Source organism: Haliotis rubra, unplaced genomic scaffold (genome assembly GCF_003918875.1).
Source record: "Haliotis rubra isolate DU_JTF1 unplaced genomic scaffold, ASM391887v1 Scf57, whole genome shotgun sequence".
Lineage (NCBI taxonomy): Eukaryota > Metazoa > Mollusca > Gastropoda > Lepetellida > Haliotidae > Haliotis > Haliotis rubra.
In genome coordinates, this window is record NW_025767268.1 from 1,319,179 (window position 1) to 1,343,119 (window position 23,941).

Sequence of the window (23,941 nt, forward strand, 5' to 3'; positions counted from 1 at the left end):
TTGTTACAGTATAAAATGTATAAGACATAAATATTCTGATTAATTTTATTTCTTGTTTTATTGGTGTGTCTATAAATTGTCAACATTGATGTGCATATTTAGGGGGTAACTGTACTGTGTTTGACGAATTGGGGACATATACCGGTGATTATATAGCCTCAAATTTAACATTATATCGACTATATAATGTTAAATTTGTAGCTAAAGCGGAGCCGATATAACGTTATATTTGCAGCTATATAACCACCGGTATACGTCCCCAATTCGTCAAACACAGTACAGTTATCCCCATTCTAATTCAACTCGTTTTACGCTGTTTTTTCATGAAAGAAATTCATTATTTAAACCAGGTCAAAGTTCTTCTAGGTCAAAGGTTAATCATATCACTCCTTGAAATTACACCATCGCCAGAAAAAGTAGTTCCCTTTTCAAACTACACACGTATATTATGTTAATGCAGACTAAATCTGACAATGATGAATAGATCATAGTATTATAGATAAAATGGACGGAATTATGATGTAACCGCCCTCTAGTTACAGAAATGAGCGGCCTGCTGATTCCTCAACTGGGGGCCATTATCAGTTCTGTTGTCAAATGACGTCATAGCAGGTGACGTCACGCTCCATAATGACGTCATAAATCTTGTTTCATGATCTAACAGTGTTGGGTCAACAGCCCATTGTGACTAAGTTGTTTGAACTTAATATTAAATTTATGATACTGTTTTGTCTTTTTTAACACAAATTCCACCCATTTTAGCTGGACAGGGGAGTTAGTTGACCTATGGCTTCTGCAAATGACAATGTCCTGCAAAGCAGCGTTACCCCAATAGTGTAGGGATACATTCAAAGGTTTTGGTGAATCGGTTTTCAAATTGTGACCGTATATGCTGATTATATGGTCGGAAATTTATAGCATTGACCAATCAGAACTCGCATTACATACTAAGTTGAATTAGAATAAAATGTGTTACACCAACTAAGACCATTTTAAGACCGTTAACCAAGACGGTACAGGAACTGTAGCACCGAGCAGTTTTAGCCCAATGATGTTCACAAGTGATGAGTGCAACCTGGCTTATAGATTTGGTTGCACCATAAAATAATGTCACTGGTTCTAGAAAGTAACATAAATATTTGTTTAGCAATTCTCATAATAATTCCTCAATATGAGATACTTCTGTTTCAATTTGCCTTAACTCAATTATATGATAACTTCTATGTAACTGATTTATGAGCACATAAATGTTTATGTTGTAACAAGTCACACGGAGAGAAAAACATTACTTACATGCACTAACACTCACTCACTCACTCACTCCAATGTTAGTAATATAGTCAAATACATTGCAAGTAGTTCTCTGACATTTGATTTGGCTAACAAGGCAATTCTTTTTGCTTTCGTGTTGGTGCCAGTCAGTATTCCACGACTGACATTCCAATCTCATTCCATGTCACAGCTTGAAAACCATTCTGTGTGTTTCAATGAAACTAGGCTTATTCATAGCTCATTATCTTAACTGTTTCATTTTGTAAATTTGAAATATTTATGTTATGTTTTTATGTTTTTGTGGAAACAGTTTTGACTTGTGCAAAGACCACATGCTCTACTGTTGAATGTACATACTAGTAGTTTATAGGTTTTATATGTTTTCTTCTTGTGTTTCCAGGGAAACAATATGGAAATGATTGTGAGTGTAAGCATAAAGCTACTGATTCCACTCCCACTAGCCTGTAATCCAAGCTGCTGTTACAAGTTCAGCAGTTTCATATGCCATAAAGAATAAGAGTTGCATCATCCGTAATGCTGTTTCATTAACATAGTTTTAATTAATTAATGCGTCAGTCAGAAGCTGTACTTATTTTTGCTGTGTTTTATTATTTTCAAACAAATTTATAGTAACAACTTGAACTAATATCTCCAAAAACAGGAAGAGCACAGATGCCAACCCTCCTGAATTTATTGAAATAATCCCGAAAAATGCATGTTTATTGCGCCATTCCGACAAAGCCAAATTCATTCCGATATTTTTCAAAATATAACAAAGATATAGATAGTGTTACTTACTGGAGGGCTAGGATCATCTTTGACTATAAATAATGATTAAATAAATATAACACTTTTTCAAATTGTTTAAAATAGAAATAATCTGGAAGTTGAGTAGGCTGCCTGATAAATTCATGCACTGTTTATTTCATTAACTTAACATTCACAAAGACTGCTGCCAGGTACTGCAAACCAGTTTCAGTTGTATAAGAATCACTGTGAGTAATGGCATTGAAAAGTTTTGTTCCTTGAGTGCAACAATTTATAGGGATCCCTAATTTGTTGGTAAAATTCCTAATTTTTTCTATCTTAGGGATCTCAGATTCCTAATTGCACCAATTTGGGGGTAGCATCTCTGGAAGAGAGAGACATAAGTCTTAGTGAGTAAAAACACATTCTTGTTTGTTATCCAACAAATCATTATGAATTGTTCAGTTCAACAATTTGAAATGATGTATCCAAAAACAGGACATGTTTTTTGTAAAGGTTAAGGTACGAAGATGAGTTCTTTATGGCTGTAGAAAGAACGAGGGGTGTGCAGGGTGGGCCAGATAGAACGACGTCGAAGCCCACCCTGCACACCCCTTGTTCTTTCTACAGCCATAAAGAATGAATCTGAGTACCTTAACTGTCTTATAAAACGAATATTAACACCAAAATAATATTAAACATGTTATCCATTCGATATATATGAATTGTTTCAAACACCTACCATACCCCGTAGATAGTTGACTGATCCATTGGCACGTGCTCCAACAGCCTATAAAGAGCGCATTGCACGTGCGTGCCGCTCACACGATGTACTGACTAGCAAACATGATGGACAGCGACGAGGACATGTTTTTGACACAGAGTCGATTTTCTCAGGAAGAACTTGATGTAAGTGTGGATGAAGCTCGAAAACATTTACCAGAAACATTTGACATAGAAATAATTCAAGAAAAAGTAAAAAATGCAGTTCCAACAAACACTAAATATAAAAACGAGTGGGCAGTATCGAGCTTTCGAAAATGGCAAAATAATAGACTACTTCTTTGTATCGCTGATAACCTTGTTCTGTCGAAGGAATGCTTAACAACACCAATTTTGAACATGGATTTCGATACGTTAAACGAAGCTTTGCGGTGCTTTGTATTTGAAGCTAGAAAGGAAGATGGCACTAAGTACAAATCGCAATCTCTATGGTTTGGTCTGTGGACTACAGGGGTATTTGAGGTGAATGGGCAAATCAATCAATCTATTTGAGGACGAGGCCTTTAAAGGGACTGTTGGGGCGCTTGATGCCGCTATGAAGGAACTTGCTTCTACAGGATATGGACCAGGAACGCGGGAACAGTGCCAGCCCATCACCATCGACGAGGAAGAAACGCTATGGGAAAAAGGTATTCTTGGCGACTCAAACCCAGAGCAGTTACTTCACACTATGCTATATTTGAATGGCCTACAGTTTGCGCTCAGAGGCTGACAAGAACACAGAAACCTACGTCTGTACAACAAGCCCCAAATTACCGGGCCATTCACAGATGACTGCACCGGACGCAGGTACATGCTGTACCGTGAACTCGGGAGAACTCGGGAGGTCTAAAACACAAGAGAGCTGAACTGAAAATAGTTAAAGCTTTTGACAACCAGCAGAACAAGAACCGCTGTTATGTGCACCTTTGGGAGAAGTATACCTTATTATGGTAAGAGTTTAATTTAATATTGAAGCTACAAATTGAATTTTAATTCAAGATCTAATTAATGTAATACTTGGATATTTATTAAGTTTTGTTTGACAATGTGCATAATTCATTGTATCGGTCTTTTAAATGTTTAATAAACATTCAAATCCAATTTTTAACAAAAAAATGCATTTAGAATTTTGACGATATCCTCTTAATGTATCGGTCTACAAAAGCTTACAAAACTTAAAATCTTTTTTAACAAAAAATCAGCATTGTTTTCAAGAAATGCCACATTATCTTATGTTTCAGCCCGAAAACCTGCAAACATGATGCTTTCTACCTCGCTCCCCTCAAGATTGTCAAGTCTGACTGCTGGTTTATGGCGTCTCCAGTTGGTATCAACACTCTCAAAACCGCGGTAAAAAGGATGTGCGAGAAAGCGGGAATAGCAGGGGGAAAAAACAACCATTCTTTGAGGGTATTGGCTGCGACGAGACTGTTTGATGCAAAAGTTGACGAACAGCTCATATGCAAACAGACAGGTAATACTATTTAACAGAATAGCCTAATTAATTTATGCTTTACCTGATAGGTAACGTTTGGGAAATAACATGTAAGTTTTTGCTATTACTATTCAGAACCCAGTGTGCGCTGCGCACAATGTTACTTTCACTAGTTCATTACATGAGAATGCGTTTTGTTGCATGGCCGACAGACAATATGCTGTCGCAGTGTTACATTTTTCCGATGCTAGGAAAGTTAGGAAATTCACTAGTCTATTTTCAAAGGATATAATTAAATGTATTTTCACTTCCTATATAGGCATTCTTTGCAGAATACAGGTATTTTATAAAACTGTAAGGAGTTTGCTTTTTGTTGAGTACTTTACTAGCTCTTCACTTTTTTTAAATGGCTGTGCAATGCACCTGTAAGCATAATCTATGCAAGAGTATCTTCCCTGTGAAAGTTATGTGGTTTTTTTCAAAACATACAAATCATAATGTAAACTTATCTCTTTTAACAGGTCACCGAAGTTCGGCTGTAAGATCTTACAAAAGAACAAGTACAGAAATGCAAGCAAGCATATCTGATGTTCTCTATGGTAAAACGTCCAAAGGCTGCGATGGAAGAAATGGCAACGGCAGAAAGGATGGTGATGGCGACGGCAGAAAGGATGGTGGTGGCGATGGCAGAAAAGATGGCGACGGCAGGAAGGATGGTGACAACGGTGGCGACGGCAGGAAAGATGGTGACAGCGGTAGCGACGGGAGGAAAGATGGTGACAATGGTGGCGATGGCAGGAAGGAAGGCGACAAGCGTTTCTTTTCGTTTTCTTTCAATTTTTCTTTGTGAAATTATTTGGAGAAATAAAAAAAAGCCACTTAGGTTGAGTTTTATTTTCAGTCAATACAATTTTGATAACTATCATTAGATGTCTTGATGTAAAGTGATAATTCTGTTTTAAGGTCTATCTGCCGTAGATGTAGTTGGTAACATTAAAACAACTGTTCTTTCTGCCCGTTCTATCTGCAGTAGAAAGCACTGTGTCGCATTCTATCTGCGGTAGAAAGCACACGCCATAAATAGAAATATCACTTTACACTAGGCAATGGAGTATAATGGTCTCGCCCAGTTCTTACTTGCTGGTTTTGGTATAGTGCAAAATAATGGAGTGACGTCACATGAGTTTTATAAGTGAGATAGATAGATATGTGTCTTTATGTGAGATAGACAAGTGTCTTTATGTGAGATAGACAAGTGTCTTTATGTGAGGTAGATAGACAAGTGTCTTTATGTGAGATAGACAAGTGTCTTTATGTGAGATAGACAAGTGTCTTTATGTGAGGTAGATATGTGTCTTTATGTGAGATAGACAAGTGTCTTTATGTGAGATAGACAAGTGTCTTTATGTGAGGTAGATAGACAAGTGTCTTTATGTGAGATAGACAAGTGTCTTTATGTGAGATAGACAAGTGTCTTTATGTGAGGTGGGTAGACAAGTGTCTTTATGGGAGATAGATAGACATGCATCTTTATGGGAGGTAGGTAGACAAGTGTTTATGTGAGGTAGGGAGACATGTGTCTTTATGTGAGATAGACAAGTGTCTTTATGTGAGGTGGGTAGACATGTGTCTTTATGTGAGATAGACAAGTGAGGTGGGTAGACAAGTGTCTATGCGAGGCAGGTAGACAAGTGTCTTTATGTGAGGTGGATAGACATGTGTCTTTATGTGAGGCAGGTAGACAAGTGTCTTTATGTGAGGCAGGCAGACAAGTGTCTTTATGTGAGATAGATAGACATGTGTCGTTATGTGGTATATATAGACAAGTGCATTTATGTGAGGCGGGTAGACAAGTGTCTTTACGTGAGATAGACATGTGTCTTTATGCTAGATAGATAGGCAAGTGTCTTTATGTGAGGCAGATAGGCAAGTGCCTTTATGTGAGGCGGGTAGACGAGTGTCTTTACGTGAGATAGATAGACATGTGTCTATATGCTAGATAGATAGGCAAGTGCCTTTATGTGAGATAGATAGACATGTGTCTTTATGCTAGATAGATAGACATGTATCTTTATGTGGGATAGATAGGCAAGTGCCTTTATGTGAGGCGAGTAGACAAGTGTCTTTATGTGAGATAGATAGACATGTGTCTTTATGCTAGATAGATAGGCAAGTGCCTTTATGTGAGATAGATAGACATGTGTCTTTATGCTAGATAGATAGACATGTGTCTTTATGTGGGATAGATAGGCATGTGTCTTTATGTGAGATATATAGACAAGTGCCTTTATGTGAGGTGGGTAGACGAGTGTCTTTACATGAGATAGATAGACATGTGTCTTTATAGATAGATAGACATGTGTCTTTATGCTAGATAGATAGGCAAGTGCCTTTATGTGAGATAGATAGACATGTGTCTTTATGCTAGATAGATAGGCAAGTGCCTTTATGTGAGATAGATAGACATGTCTTTATGCTAGATAGATAGACAAGTGTCTTTATGTGAGATAGATAGACATGTGTCTTTATGTGAGATATAGAGACAAGTGCCTTTATGTGAGGTGGGTAGACGAGTGTCTTTACGTGAGATAGATATACATGTGTCTTTATGCTAGATAGATAGGCAGGTGCCTTTATGTTAGTTATGTTGACAAGTGTCTTTATGTGAGGTGGGTAGACATGTGTTTTTGTGTGATGTTGGTACACACATTTTATGTGAACTTGTTAGACAAGTCAAGATATCTGAGATAAGTAAGGATGGTGTCTAGATTTGTTACCCATTGTTATTAACCTGTAATTCAAGCATGGGATTAATCCTACTTCCATTGCTATGATTTGTCACAAGACACATGTTATGTCTAGCAGTATCCACATTGACGCGCAGCAGTTACACACTGGAGTGTTGCAAGCACCTGTTACCGATGTAAATGGAACAACAACAGTACACTGTGTAGGTGTTGCATGGTCCTGGCTCTCTGTACCTTCCTGGATACTCCTGTTGTATTCAACACAGCTGTTTATTTACCTGTCCATGTGGTGCCAGCTACAAGCTATCAGCCAATGATATCTCCTAATAATACTTCGTGGAAATATCTTCAGCTATTGGATTGAACTCATTAAGGTAAGATTTAACTTGAAGACATTTCGTTTGGTGTTAGGCATGTTAAACATTTCACTGGCTCAAATTGACATCATTAATCCATAGCACTTGTGACAGTTGTTGTAAGTTAGATTAGTTTTCTTGATACATTTTCCTTGTCATGAGGACCAGGGTTACATTAGGTCCACATTTGTAACTTTAAACTGCAGCTATATTGGCCAAGGAATGAGGATTCTGAAAAGTTATATTTGCACCTCAGATTGTGAGGTCAAGAACAATTCATTGACATATCATATTTTTCGTTAATATATATCAAGTTCCAAATAGATATCAGATTTATCCTTTTGGAAGAATCAGTACAATATTTTGAACAAACTCTGTGCCAAATATGGTTAAGTGAGAAATATTGGAAATTTTGTAAAAAAGTATTGTCAATAATTTAGAGTAGTTAAAGGATTTTTAAAAAGGTCACTTCACATTGTTTATTTTCCCTCTTAATGAACCCCTGGGTATATATAATATTCACAAAATACAGTTAAAAACGGTAATATTTCATTATACAGCTTGTATTAGGAATCTAAAACGCACCTCCCACGAAAGCATTTCGCGACTACGCACGATAATGAGGTAGATGGTCACGTGGTCGCGTGACGTCAATACCCGAGAGTCGCTACATCAACACACGGAAAATACAGTGGTACCGAGCCTGTTCGCTTACTGAGGTCTGCTTCTAGTTTGGCAAATAAATCAATCAACGAAGTCAAACCTGGATTTGGATGGCATACTAGATACAGATAATATCACATACATACAACCTTTTCAATTTGAAAGTATTGCTAGCGGCAAGACCGACAGGAATATTGACGACGATTCCACCAGTTGACAACATACAGCCGTGGGGACGATCCCGATCCCGACTATGTTTTGAATAGACCTACTGCAGACTGGTATGCAAGTCACTTGCCTATCACATGTTCATGGAAAACTGATCAGATACTGAATTAATTTTTCAGCGGTCACGGTAGAATTTGCAGTCATGATAACTGCAATGTTTGATCAATGTGTTGAGCCTGTCTTTCGGTATACATTGGTATGGGAAGGTAAACACTGAAATAGTTACGTTCGAGGTTCATGATCTTTTTAAGGTTATTAAGTAACTTTCAGCTTTATTTCATGAAATGCGTCTTCTGCTAAATTTATCCGTAATGGTTTTAGTATGGTGATAATCTTTTCCATGAAATACGTACCGTTACGGAAGTCGATAATTTCGATCTCACTACTGTATTGTAGAGAAGTACCCTAAATTCGTTAGTGTATGTTTTCGGAGAAGTTGGTGTATCGTCTCTGGTATTGTGCATCAAACATCAGTTGTATTACATTTTCAGTTTCCAAACACGTGTAAAGCATCGGTTATATGTCGTGATACTTAGTCATATAAATCTGCAAAATATTCATAAAATGATAAAGACCTGTAACCTCCTTAACAGCTGATAATAGATATAATAAATAAATATAGATGCAAAAAATAGAAATGACAAATTCTTATCTTTCTCTTCAAATGTCAGCTAGTGAAAAAGAAAATTCTTCAATTTGCTCTAGTAGTAATATGTAAAGTGTGATCAGTCCCAAAGAAAGACCAGCAATCAGATCAAGAAACCAGCACACAAAAATTAAAGCAAATAATTTATTGCATGCATGACAAAATAATGAATACAGTATGTACACCAACATCATGAAGGCAAAGGCTTGCGTGTAAATTAACTGGATGGACTGGTAAAAGCCTAAGAACACAAGATTGCTCTCCTATAACATAATGTGACACAATGGTGACTGCAATTTGGAAACATTTACCATCTGAACAAGTCCCAGGATTCAAACAGACGAATACAATAGACCTTAAGACATCAGACACAACTGGTTTCAGTTTACACCCTAGACACATATACATGATTTCATTTTATATCTTGTTGTCAGTGAATTCACCAGTTCCTGTTTACTAGTTATAAATGAAAGTGTCTGGCAGAATATCCTGGAAAAACAGGCTGTTGTGTTCTGCAAGTCTGTAGGAAGGAAACATGTTTCTTCTCTAGAGAATGGCCCTGAGTAGGAGTTCCACATACTCTGTGAATAAATTTTACATTGAATTAGAGACATTTTGTAACACAATTTCAGTATATTTTGTGTTGGCAACCATAATAATAATTTTCTTTGAAATCTGCACTTAAAAAGTAAGTGCTTTTGTCTTAACAAATGCTGAGAGGGAAAATAGATATGTGGATTAGAAACCAGTGTCTTTGCAAACAAGACTTAGTGTTGACTCATTAGTTAGGGAAAAACATGCAGTGGGTTTTCTTCAAACTGGAGTGCACCAGTTCAACCCAAAAAAAAAAAATATTGATTGTCTGAATTATATTTACCGCCTGTTGGTTTCTTGTTCACTGGCTTGGCCTCTTGGTTTAGGACTAGGGGTGGCTGATTGCCCACTTGGGTTCCCCAGTCTTGGTCACTTTTAGGGTATTTAGGCTGTTTTCATTGATGTGAAATGCTGCCATGTACATCCTAATAAATAGCATTAAAGTAGCATTTTTACAATTGCCAAAATAAAACCCACAAAGAAATACATTATCTGAATGAACATATTTCCCTGATTTCCGATTTTTGAAAGTGGGTTAAAAGTTACCTACCAGTATATATACAGCTGCCATGATGTTTTTACAAAGGGTCTATAAATACCTAAGTTTTATGCTAGTGCAGACCAGTCATTTTCATTTTATTTATTATACATTGCCTTAAAGAGAGAAAGAGTGAGAGTCAACATTTTAATCATGCCCTAACACACACACACACACGCACACGCACGCACACACGCACACACACAAACACAATTCACATATCATTTTAACATGGTAGGGGACCAGTCCGTGGTGGATAATGATCTGATATGACTCATTTTTAATTATGTTTGAATAAGTATGTGCTCTCTCTCACCACTGCACCCATATGTTGCAAGTTCTCATTTGTCCATGCCCACCCACATCCCAATCCCTCCACACACACTCACACCACAACACACCCGTCTCGGGAAATAGATGACTTGGCCCTACTGAGTAACACTAACAGTGGCTGTGAAAATATATTTCTGATCGAAAATAGGACTTGAGCGCAAATTATGACGTACTTTTTCATCAACTATTGCTTTATATACATGTAGTTAGCTACTGGAGTGTTTATGTTGCTCCAAAATAGCGACATCTTAAAACTTACCTGCAACCAACGTCGCGTCCGGAATGCAACTCTTTCGGTCTCAGTCCCACGTTGACATTTCGGCCTCTGTGTTTTTTTGGAATGTCGAAAGGAATGCCCGATATATAGCGTCCTCATAAAGTTTAAGTTTTACCTATTCGTATCCATATTTCGCCAGAGGTTAGCTCTCTTTCATAGCACTTCTTCGAAAAGTGTAACGAACACAGATGACCTGCACGGGGGTCACAAAATTACGTTAAATAGAATTTTCACGAAATGTACGTTACGTGTTATTTACGCAGTTGGATAATCATCAAAACTCGAAGTGCAGTTGTCAGTTTCCAATACATAATCGCAACAACGCTTCATTCAAAATATTGCGCTTCGTGTCACTTTCAACTCAATGGCGTATACACTACTGAAATGTCAACACAGTGAGCGCTCTCTCGGGTATGGCATCACACCCACAGACGGCAGACCGCTAAAAATAAAAATATGCATACGAGTGGGCGGGGCTAAAGTGGTTTTAGTTTTGGTGCATATTTATAATTTTTACGACTATTTTTCGTAAATGTATGGTGCAGATGTGGTATATATTCATGTTTGAATGGCATTATGTAATAAAATGCATAGTGTTTAACCTTTTTAATAATCCTTTAAAAATCTTGTTTGAACTAATTATTAATCCTTGGTGTTAGCTAGTTATGGGAAGGTTTGCAGATTACAAAGTGTTTGTGTGAAATAATTAAGATCAAAAGATACCAACCAGTCATGCTGATGGTGATCAATAATTTCTGGAGGAAAATACTAAGTTTAGAAGTCAATTATTCCAGATATTTCATGCTGCCTCAGTCATGTCAATATGGGGATTGGCATCACAAATAGTGTAAAGTGATCCAGATCATCACATAGCTGATTATCTAACCCCTGAAAAGTACAGAGTCAGCACAAATGATCTCAAACAACACATTTATCCCCTACAAATATATTGGATAACTAAGCCAAGTTCTCACAGGTAAATGTTTCTATTTATTGATCTGCATTTTCATGTCTTCTCAACAGCCATCTCCAAAAGATGTCCAGCACAAGATGATGTGTTGAAGGTGTGGTGGGGTAGCCTAGGGGTTAAATCGTTCACTCGTCACACCGAAGAGCTGGGTTCGATTCCCCACATGGGTACAAACTACAATGTGTGAAGCCCATTTCTGGTGTGCCCCACCGTGATATTGCTGGAATGTTGCTAAAAGTGGCATAAAAACATACTCACTAACTCACTGATGTGTTGAAAATCTCTTTCATCCTAAGACAGCGATGTTTATTTAAGTACAGGTATGAGCTGATGGATGTAACCTGGTACTGTACTGCACACGATGCACGGTGCGAGGAAGCAGCTGCCCTCATGTTAATGTAGCAGCCACACTTAAATGGCACCCTGCCCCTCTTTTACAAAATGTTGGGTTGTTTTGGGTGATATGTGTGGAGCTGGGCTATCCAATGTTGCTGTTCTCTGTGCTTATATTTTGGTTTGTTGTTAGCTCTAAATGTATGTCTGCAGGTATTTTACTTTGTGTCCAGATCACTTCCACTAACTTGGTACCTGTGGAGGTGCCCTGGTATATGTTTAACATATCACATGACACATGCTCTGTGACTTACCTAATTGCATGTCATGGTGTCCTGATGAAGTGTATCATTGAGAATGGTGTCTGTGGATCACAAGAACAAATATAGGAAGTAACCCATACTCAGGTATATTTACCTGTATGATTACCTTTGTTGGTATTATTCATTATTTACTTACCTGTACATCTCTACTTGTGAGTCCTGGGGACTTGCAGTCATTTGTTACTTACGTAGTTTTACCAAAGAATTCTGTCCACCTGAAGACATTTTTTTTCAACCAATAACTGAAAACTATTGGTTGGATTGGTTCAAATTTGGAAACCACCTTCTTTGTCTAAAGGGAACCATCTTCTTTGACTAAAGGGAACCACCTTCTTTGTCGAACAACCTTCTTTTTCTAAAGGGAACCATCTTTGTCTAAAAGGAACCATCTTCTTTGTCTAAAGGGATCCACCTTCTTTGTCTAAAGGGAACCACCTTCTTTTTCTAAAGGGAACCATCTTTGTCTAAAGGGAACCATCTTCTTTGTCTAAAGGGAACCACCTTCTTTGTCTAAAGGGAACCACCTTCTTTTTCTAAAGGGAACCATCTTTGTCTAAAGGGAACCATCTTCTTTGTCTAAAGGGAACCACCTTCTTTGTCGAACAACCTTCTTTTTCTAAAGGGAATCATCTTTGTCTAAAAGGAACCATCTTCTTTGTCTAAAGGGATCCACCTTCTTTGTCTAAAGGGAACCACCATCTTTGTCTAAAGGGAACCATCTTCTTTGTCTAAAGGGAACCACCTTCTTTGTCTAAAGGGAACCATCTTCTTTGTCTAAAGGGAACCACCTTCTTTGTCTAAAAGGAACCATCTTCTTTTTCTAAAGGGAACCATCTTCTTTGTTGAAAGGAGAGGTGCAGTGCAAAGTTTTGTTCCCATTTTTTAAAGAGTTGCTTCAATTTTCTAATTATTAGGACTTAAAGAAACTTAAGGGATTTTTGTTGAACCGTTACCTTTAGGACATTTGAAAGGAGTATTTCAAATTTGGGTATCACCCTCCATATCTATACAAGAGGTGCAGTGCAAAGTTATATTTTGATGTTTTTAATCTATTGAGATTTATCACAGATTACATCTCTTGAAATCTGGAAAAGGTCCCATATCAAATTTGTTCAACCAATAACTTTGGGTAATGGTTTCATTGTTTATAGGAAAGTTGCATGCAGAGTTGGATACAGATCTTGTATATTTGTCAAGAATAATCATTATTGGGAGTCTCAGTCAGGGTATTAGTGAGCCTTGCTCACATAGTTGGGCTTGTTTGGGGATTAAACTTCTTTTAATTTCTCTCACGAGTTTGAGACCATTCCAGGTCCCTTCATCAGGTGAAATTAAAAAGCTCACAATAGTTAAAAATATCTTGTCAATGTACAACTTCTAAATGCCACTGAAAGACATTGTTTGTTTATCTTACGAGATGTTGTTTTCATACAAAGGTGTACATCAACAGGTTGTGTATGCATTCATATAAATATTTAGTAGCACTGTGGTACTCTAGATATGTTTACAGGTTTTACATTCTGCATTCCAAAGGATGACACATGAGCAGATAAGATCAATTTCGCTGACAAATTTAAGGTTCATTACATGATGTTCTCAAGCCTGTCTATAATGTAACATCAGGTAATGGGTAATGCAGTATATAGTTTACATAGTTGTCTCTGTGTTCTGTCAGGTTAATGTCTGCTAAAGTGTTGTCAATCTGATAGATACTGGAGATGCTGTGGTAGATTTTAAGGTTACCGACATGTAGAAGGTCTTGGAGTCATCCTTTACATGACACCCTTACCTTGTTACCCTTGTTAGTCATGTGGACAAGGCTTCCACTTCAGATCAAAAGGTCTGTGGTTCGAATCCCAGCATGGGACTTGGAAAGTTTATAGCCCCTACATAACATTGATGTATAAATATCACACATTCTGCCATATATTGTGGAAAGTAATGTGTGTGTATATTGTAAGGTTTAAGATTCAATTGTTAATGTTTCAAACCAACATACAGTTTCTTGTATCCTGAAGGACTTGCAGTTCAAATTATTTCTTTCTTAGGGGTTTATGCTGAAACACAATATTTTCAACATTATCATGTTTGTCAAAAGAGTCAACTGCAAAGTGTACCATATATATAACTGTATATTTATTATTCTCACATAGATTTATCATGTGTCTTTGTGTTCCAGTGTGTGCTCAAACTTTCATTACTGTTTTCCTCTGACATTACTTGTTTATTTAAAGCCTAACATGATTAAGATGGAACATAGGTAGCATTAAGCAAAGTTTTACAAACTCATTCCTATCTCATCAGCTGTAAGTCCCAACAGAGTTCTGACATCACCATGGTATACTAACACTTAGTTTCTGAATATATATAATTTTGATAGAAATACACAATTCCTTTTTATTGTAAAGGAGTCCCAGTGAGATGGGAGATTCAGAACCTGAGGAAATCTAGACTTGCTTTATTTAGGGCTCCATTGCAGTAAGGGGTGGGCAGAAGGGATAGCAGGGGTAGAATTAACTTTAAAATTGCTAGTGTACTCCAGTACAGTGGCACATGTAAAATCACTTGCCCTGATAATTTTTCCACTATACCGGCCGTTTTCTTGTTAATTTTTTAAATAAACAACATAATTAACAATGGAATATCAACTGGACACCGGTACAGTGTGATATACACATTTGCTTGCCCGACAGAAAAAAACACTGGACTCGGGCGTCGGGCAATGGGTTATTTCCACCCCTGGCAAGTGAGTGGTTCGGGACTGTGAGATGACTAATCACCCTGCATATGGTCGCAGTAATGGGAGATTCCAGTATTACAGTTCTGACACTCTGTTTGAGGTCCTGTTTGAAATGTATGTCTCGAGCATGTCAAAATAACAAGGGATGTACAAGTATATTAGGGGGTTGAGGGGTTTCAGGCTCACATTACGATATTTGAGGGGTTGTATTGGAATTTCATCTGCACATGCTAATGAAGGATTTCAGATACACCCACAATACTTGACGGTTTGCAGTTCACGTGCTTGTGGTATTTGAGGGGGTCAGTCTTGTAACACTTACTTTTTGAGAAATTGCAGGTGCATGTAAGCCTATTGTTACCCAGATACCCATGGGGCAGGAAGACATGGGATCATCAGTCCATGCCAGACCTACATTTGTTCCAGATTCCTCACAGTTTATTTTGTTAGCTCTGGTAATCATGGTGTTTACCACAGAAATAACCCCATCAAGATATCTCCATTCACTATCAGCTCAGCTACCAGCCTTTACACCTGTAGCCTTTCTCTGTATGTGTGTTGGCCCAAAATATACCATTCACCTTGAAATGTTCTATATTCATTGCGGAAAAAACAGGTGTATACACTGTTTGAGATAACCTGAGTTGGAAGAATGTATATCCGCATAATTCCCTTGACATATTGCCAGACTATTGTCGTACATTGTTTGTGTATATTATGTGATGTAAATTGATGGAATGAAATGATTGTATACACATAACAGTCAGTTAGTTTGGTGTAATCCTTTTCAAACAGTATTCCTGTAATATTATGGTATGTGATCTGATTGTGGGAGGGAAGCCAGAAGTGATTGACAGAAACACTTTGGTGAAACAATCGAATAGGGGTATGGTGCTGACAACCTCGAAACATAGTCCAGGTAAACTGGGATCTGAACCAACAATTATGTAGGCCCAAGGGTAGTCTGTCGTACAGACCCTGAAGCAAATATATCCAAGAAAGCCCACACAAGTCTAGAAAATGTGGCAAGTCTAGATTTCCTCAGCTTCAGGGTCTGTACCAATCTGCTGAATATGGCTTGTAATTATCAGTTGATCTTTAGCTGTCACTAGTGTTTAATATTAACTCATGGGGAGCCTCCCCCACCACTCCCCAAGACCCCACGCTGAGCCAAGACCTCCTGCTTCTGCCTGTCCTCTCACTCCAGACAAACAACATGTGTGATTACACTAAAGACCTGATGACTTATAAAATCTGAGTATTTTCTTTAACTGTTTCATTAAATGAAGAAGGTCTCAGGGCTCCTTTTCATTATATTTTATATTTTTTTACTATGAACTTTTTCAGTAAAATATGTTCATTTCAGAGACTAGTTGTTAGTCTAGCCCAAGGGATGCAACTCTGTACAGTGAATTACAGCACCTTACACAACTGGGGCCCCTAGGTGCCTCACCCTTATTTCTGATACATGACATGCTGAAGTATGAATCTGGGTCACAATCCAATACATTAAGTTTATCATAGGCTTAGGAATGTCGTTGCGCAACGGGGCAGTGGGGTAGCCTAATGGTTAAAGCATTCGTGCTGAAGGCCCATGTTCGATTCCCCACATCATGGGTACAATGTGTGAAGCCCATTTTCTGGTGTCCCCTGCAGTGATATTGATGGAATATTGCTAGTGGGGCATAAAACCCAACTCATTCACTCACTCGTAGCAATATGAGTGTTCTGTGGATGGTGGCCATGTTTCCTTGTTGTATTAGTGTTTTGACTGACATGTTTCCTGTGTGGATCAGTCACATGTAACCTATTCCACTGTTGGTGTATATCTGTTGTGTTTATGGACGTAAAACAACCCATCATGCTGGTCACAGGTATAGGACTGATGTTACCTCGTACATGAAGCGGAATCTCACACAGATGTCAGATATGGTCATGGTTTGAGAACAAACACATGTAATTTAATGGCATGAAAGGGAGCAAGTGTCTTCACTGCTACAATTCTTGTCTTCCTCTAGTCAGGGATTTACTTTTATCTATCTTGAATGACTTAGACCCTGTTTTGGGATAGTACAGGTTTCATAGTGTCTCACAGTCCCTGAACCACATTATATTCCCTACTGCCTAGCCCTCCTAGTCAGTCTCTCAGTCCCTGAACCACATTATTTTCCCTACTGCCTAGCCCTCGCTGCATTGCTATATCCATAAATGAAGCAAGTCTCGATTTCCCCAGGTTCCCAACTCACTGGGGCTCCTTTTTAATTTAAATGGGTTTATTTGTTACTGTCAAAATTATATATATTCAGGGACTAAGGGTTAGTCTAAGGTGTTTTAGTAACCTGTGCTGGTCTGAGGAGATTTAAAGAATGGGCTGGTCAGACTGGGATGATTGCATGTCACGGTACCCAGATGGACCTCAGCAGTCACTGGATTGTGTGGTCCAGACATTTATGTATCTGCAGGCTGTATATGTATCCTGAATGTATCAACGCTGCAGCAGTGGATGTATCATGTATGCATCTACACTGCAGCCATGTATGTATCCTCTATGTATCTACAACTGTATATGTATCCTGAATGTATCAACACTGCAGCAGTGCATGTATCATGTATGTATCTGTGCTGCAGCCATGTATGTATCCTCTATGTATCTACAACTGTATATGTATCCTGAATGTATCAACACTGCAGCAGTGGATGTATCATGTATGTATCTGTACTGCAGCCATGTATGTATCCTCTATGTATCTACAACTGTATATGTATCCTGAATGTACCAACACTGCAGCAGTGGATGTATCATGTATGTATCTGTACTGCAGCCATGTATGTATCCTCTATGTATCTGCATCTGTATATGTATCCTGAATGTACCAACACTGCAGCAGTGGATGTATCATGTATGTATCTGTGCTGCAGCCATGTATGTATCCTCTATGTATCTGCATCTGTATATGTATCCTGAATGTATCAGCACTGCAGCAGTGGATGTATCATGTATGTATCTGTGCTGCAGCCACGTATGTATCCTCTATGTATCTACAACTGTATATGTATTCTGAATGTATCAACACAGCAGCAGTGGATGTATCATGTATGTATCTGTGCTGCAGCCATGTATGTATCCTCGATGTATCAACACTGCAGCAGTGGATGTATCATGTATGTATCTGTACTGCAGCCATGTATGTATCTTCTATGTTTCTACAACTGTATATGTATCCTGAATGTACCAACACTGCAGCAGTGGATGTATCATGTATGTATCTGTACTGCAGCCATGTATGTATCCTCTGTGTATCTACAACTGTATATGTATCCTGAATGTACCAACACTGCAGCAGTGGATGTATCATGTATGTATCTGTGCTGCACCGCAGCAGTGGATGTATTCTATGTATCTGTACAGCCATGTATGTATCCTTCTATGTATCTACAACTGTATATGTATCCTGAATGTACCAACACTGCAGCAGTGGATGTATCATGTATGTATCTGTACTGCAGCCATGTATGTATCCTCTATGTATCTACAACTGTATATGTATCCTGAATGTATCAACACTGCAGCAGTGGATGTATCATGTATGTATCTGTGCTGCAGCCATGTATGTATCTTCTATGTATCTACAACTGTATATGTATCCTGAATGTATCAACACTGCAGCAGTGGATGTATCATGTATGTATCTGTACTGCAGCCATGTATGTATCTTCTATGTATTCTACAACTGTATATGTATCCTGAATGTATCAACTGTGCTGCAGCAGTGGATGTATCATGTATGTATCTGTGCTGCAGCCATGTATGTATCCTCTATGTATATCTACAACTGTATGTGTGTCCTGAATGTATCAACACTGCAGCAGTGCATGTATCATGTATGTATCTGTACTGCAGCCATGTATGTATCTTCTATGTTTCTACAACTGTATATGTGTGTCCTGAATGTATCAACAACTGCAGCAGTGGATGTATCATGTATGTATCTGTACTGCAGCCATGTATGTATCTTCTATGTTTCTACAACTGTATATGTATCCTGAATGTATCAACACTGCAGCAGTGGATGTATCATGTATGTATCTGTACTGCAGCCATGTATGTATCTTCTATGTTTCTACAACTGTATATGTATCCTGAATGTATCAACACTGCAGCAGTGGATGTATCATGTATGTATCTGTGCTGCAGCCATGTATGTATCTTCTATGTTTCTACAACTGTATATGTATCCTGAATGTATCAACACTGCAGCAGTGGATGTATCATGTATGTTTCTGTGCTGCAGCCATGTGTGTATCCTCTATGTATCTACAACTGTATATGTATCCTGAATGTATCAACACTGCAGCAGTGGATGTATCATGTATGTATCTGTGCTGCAGCCATGTGTGTATCCTCTATGTATCTACAACTGTATATGTATCCTGAATGTATCAACACTGCAGCAGTGGATGTATCATGTATGTATCTGTGCTGCAGCCATGTATGTATCCTCTGTGTATCTACAACTGTATGTGTATCCTGAATGTATCAACACTGCAGCAGTGGATGTATCATGTATGTATCTGTGCTGCAGCCATGTATGTATCCTCTGTGTATCTACAACTGTATGTGTATCCTGAATGTATCAACACTGCAGCAGTGGATGTATCATGTATGTATCTGTACTGCAGCCATGTATGTATCTTCTATGTTTCTACAACTGTATATGTATCCTGAATGTATCAACACTGCAGCAGTGGATGTATCATGTATGTATCTGTACTGCAGCCATGTATTTATCCTCTGTGTATCTACAACTGTATATGTATCCTGAATGTATCAACACTGCAGCAGTGGATGTATCATGTATGTATCTGTGCTGCAGCCATGTATGTTTCCTCTGTGTATCTACAACTCTGTATGTATCTGCAGCAGTGTCTGTCTACAGGAGGAAACATTGCTCTCAGTAATGATGTAGACACCAACCTTATTACCCTACATTCCAGAGCAAGACACCAAAGCAGTAACCTGCCATCACTGGGAAATACCGTACTAATCTGAACAAATGTTGCTATACCTACCAAAGTCACTGGGGTTGATGAACTCGGACAGCTGTGTATATTTTCTTTGCATGAGGCCATTTTGTACATGCACACAGGGACTGCCCTTTGCTCCTGACTGTAGGAGTCATGAGTCATCTTGACTCCCTGTCTGTCTTCAAGGGAGTCCTTTGCATGTAACAATAGGTCATTTTAGAAAATAATATTAATTTCTTATGTAGGCAGTTCATGATCAGTCATACCATGTCAATATCATGTCCTGAAGAATTATCAATTTGCATGTATAAATTCACACTAAATTTGATTTTTAACTATTTCCATCTGTATTCTAGTGTCATATTTCTGCTACTGATTTATTCAACACAGATACAGATGCAAATTCAAAAATCTGTGTCAGGGCAATCCTTGCGGCACCGTAGGTCGCTCGTTCACTCACACATATGATCATTTCATGACCAGATCTTTTGGCCTGAACAGTACCCGACATATTATCTGAAAGGTAAGAACAGTACCCTACATATTATCTGAAAGGTATGACCAGTACCCGACATATTATCTGAAAGGTAAGAACAATACCCTACATATTATCTGAAAGGAATGACCAGTACCCGACATATTATCTGAAAGGTATGAACAGTACCCGACATATTATCTGAAAGGTATGAACAGTACCCGACATATAATCAGAAAGGTATGACCAGTACCCTACATATTATCTGAAAAGTATGAACAGTACCCAACATATTGTCAGAAAGGTATGACCAGTACCCGACATATTATCTGAAAGGTATGAATAGCACCCGACATATTATCTGAAAGGTATGCGTGTACCCGACATATCTGAAAAGTATGACCAGTACCCGACATATCAGAAAAGTATAAACAGTACCCGACATAGTGTTCCCCCTAGGCACATTTAGGAGGGCGCTTCGCCCTGCCCTTTGATTTTTGCGCCCTGCCCTTTGATTTTTGCGCCCTGCCCTTTTCGCCTTAATCCCAGTTTTTTTTCCAGCTGTGCTTGATTTTACAACAACCCGTGTGTATTTTCCGGATTTTATTAAGGACGGAGTTCTCTCCCTTTCAAGGGGAGACACCAAATTGTTTTGATAATGATTAGGAAATCTGCATTTAAACCATGGCGAAGTCAAATGTGTTTAATTCGCTTTACAAATCACAATGCCTACCAAGGAAAGAATCAAAAGGAAAAGAGAAGAAGCGTGAAGGTTGAAGCAAGGAAGTGTCGCCGACTAATAGATTTCTTCGCTCCTAACAGGTATGTGCCTCTAAGTTCGTTGATTTTTTAGGCCGTTGATTTCCCTTTCAATTTCACATGCCTTTCAAATAAGACCTTCATTTATTAAAGACAACGACGCAGTGAACTACATGGGATGTATTTTGGCACGCTTTGGGGACCGATATTCATGTGACTGTGCTGTTTAGGTGAAAATCTGAAACTCGAAAATGTCCGCCATTTTGAATCCATCGGCAATTTGAAATTGATCTTGAATTATTTTGTTGTTTGTCCTGGGAAATGAAATAGTTAATACAGCTTGCATAACAGCTTCACTTGGTAGCTTTGTTTTAGTGTTTACTGTCGATTTCATAAAAATGTAAGTCTTGAAGGCGAAAACTATTTTCACGATTTCAAACAGTGGGAAGCCACACCCTTGTCGAGGCTCTCCACAGTAGATACTTACGTTCAGGTGTATTATTGTGTGATATTTTGTTTTAATAATTATGATTGCAAATTTAATATCTAAGAATATTTTGAATATGGTATATGAACTTTGTATTATTATTTTTTTCAGACCGGACGAGTCAGAGGTAGTTTCCTATGAAAATTCAAGGGCACAATGAGACAGAGTCAGTTAATCCAACACAGAAGAAAGATGGTGGTCACAAGACTGCATTTGACACAAAGTGGCAACAAAACCGTCCCTGGTCGAGGTACTCAGAAGATGACAAAAGAAGGGAATGATGTTTTGTTCATTATGTTCTAAGTGGAACAACAAGGGCAGAAATGGACTTAATGTCGACCAAACACAGATTGAGTGGAGTCAAGTAAAGGAGCTTGACACCAGTTCACCCTCCACCATTTTGAAGACTCAAGCCTCAACTTGGAAACTTGAATCCAAACATTGTTCAATTACTGTCCATTCATGCAACTGTGATTGTCCACTTCTGAAGTTGAGAGAGTGTTCTCAAAAGTGAAACTGCTTGTGACAGATCATAGAAACAGACTCAGTGTTAAAAATTGCAACGGACTTCTCATGATTAGCCTGAATGCATCGTCAGTTTCAGACATTGACTTGAAAAAAGTTGTGAACAGATGCTTGGCAAGAAAGAAAAGAAGACTGTAAATTGTTGTTTGCGTGTTTTGTGAAATTGTAAACAAATGTGACAACAGGTTAATGTCTTGAAATACTTTTTTTTCCAAATTTTGATCTTAAAGTAATAAATGAACTTTAGAAATAAAATTATAAGAGCATTTGACTTCATATACATTTTGTTATTGTTATTTTTTCAATAATCCTCACCAAAGTGCCCTTTTAGATTATGAGGTGCCCTTTTTGTTTAATTTACCCTGCCCTTTCTGAATCCTAGGGGGAACACTACGACATATTATCTGAAAAGTATGAACAGTACCCAACATATTATCAGAAAGGTATGAACAGTACCCAACATATTATCAGAAAGGTATGAACAGTATCCTACATATTATCAGAAAGGTATGAACAGTATCCTACATATTATCAGAAAGGTATGAACAGTACCCAAAATATTATCATAAAGGTATGAACAGTACCCAACATATTATCTGAAAGGTATGACCAGTACCCGACATATTATCTGAAAAGTATGACCAGTACCCGACATATTATCTGAAAGGTATGAACAGTACCCAACATATTATCTGAAAGATATGAAGAGTACCCAACATATCTGAAAGGTATGACCAGTACCCGACATTATCAGAAAGGTATGACCAGTACCCGGCATATTATCTGAAAAGTATGAACAGTGCCCGACATATTATCATAAAGGTATGAACAGTACCCAACATATTATCTGAAAAGTATGACCAGTACCCGACATATCAGAAAAGTATAAACAGTACCCGACATATTATCTGAAAAGTATGAACAGTATCCTACATATTATCTGAAAGGTATGACCAGTACCCGACATATTATCTAAAAGGTATGAGCAGTACCCGACATATTATCTGAAAGGTATGACCAGTACCCGACATATTATGTGTAAGGTATGACCAGTACCCGACATATTATCTGACACGTATGAACAGTACCCAACATATTATCTGAAACGTATGACCAGTACCCAACATATTATCAGAAAGGTATGAACAGTACCCGACATATTATCTGAAAGGTATGAACAGTACCCGACATATTATCGGAAAGGTATGAACAGTACCCGACATATTATTGGAAAGGTATGAACAGTACCTGACATATCGGAAAGGTATGAACAGTACCCGACATATCATAAAGGTATGAACAGTACCCAACATATTATCGAAAGGTATGAACAGTACCTGACATATTATCAGAAAGGTATGACCAGTACCCAACATATTATCTAACAGGTATGAACAGTACCCAACATATTATATGACAGGTATGAACAGTACTTGTAACAAAGTAAACAAAGATTCTGAGGAACAGAAGAATCCACACAACTGTATGACAAGAGGGATGACTTCAACTTTCCAGTTGGCTACTTTCTGTTGAATAATATTCCAACAACTTAACCCTTTGATGTAAACATTATACAAACCTTTGAGGACAGCCACCAATGCTCTTTCTGTAAAGATTTAAAAAATAGTGATATAACTGTTGCTCAAAAGTTGTTTGATCATTATTACAACATTCAAGGCTAAATCAAATGTATCAGTGATAAA

At 38.0% G+C, this 23,941-nt stretch overlaps 1 protein-coding gene across 2 annotated transcripts in view; it reads left to right on the plus strand.

Moving 5' to 3' along the window:
* LOC124254238 (b(0,+)-type amino acid transporter 1-like) overlaps positions 1–23,941 on the plus strand; it is a 139,782-nt gene that overhangs the window by 19,636 nt on the left and 96,205 nt on the right. Inside the window, exon 1 of one of the 2 annotated variants that reach the window (XM_046688132.1) lies at positions 7,256–7,340. The exons of the other annotated variant lie outside the window; for it this stretch is intronic. The gene's annotated coding sequence lies outside the window, so the exon portion shown is untranslated. Of the gene's footprint in view, positions 1–7,255; positions 7,341–23,941 lie in introns of those variants that run through there. 2 annotated transcript variants of the gene reach the window in all.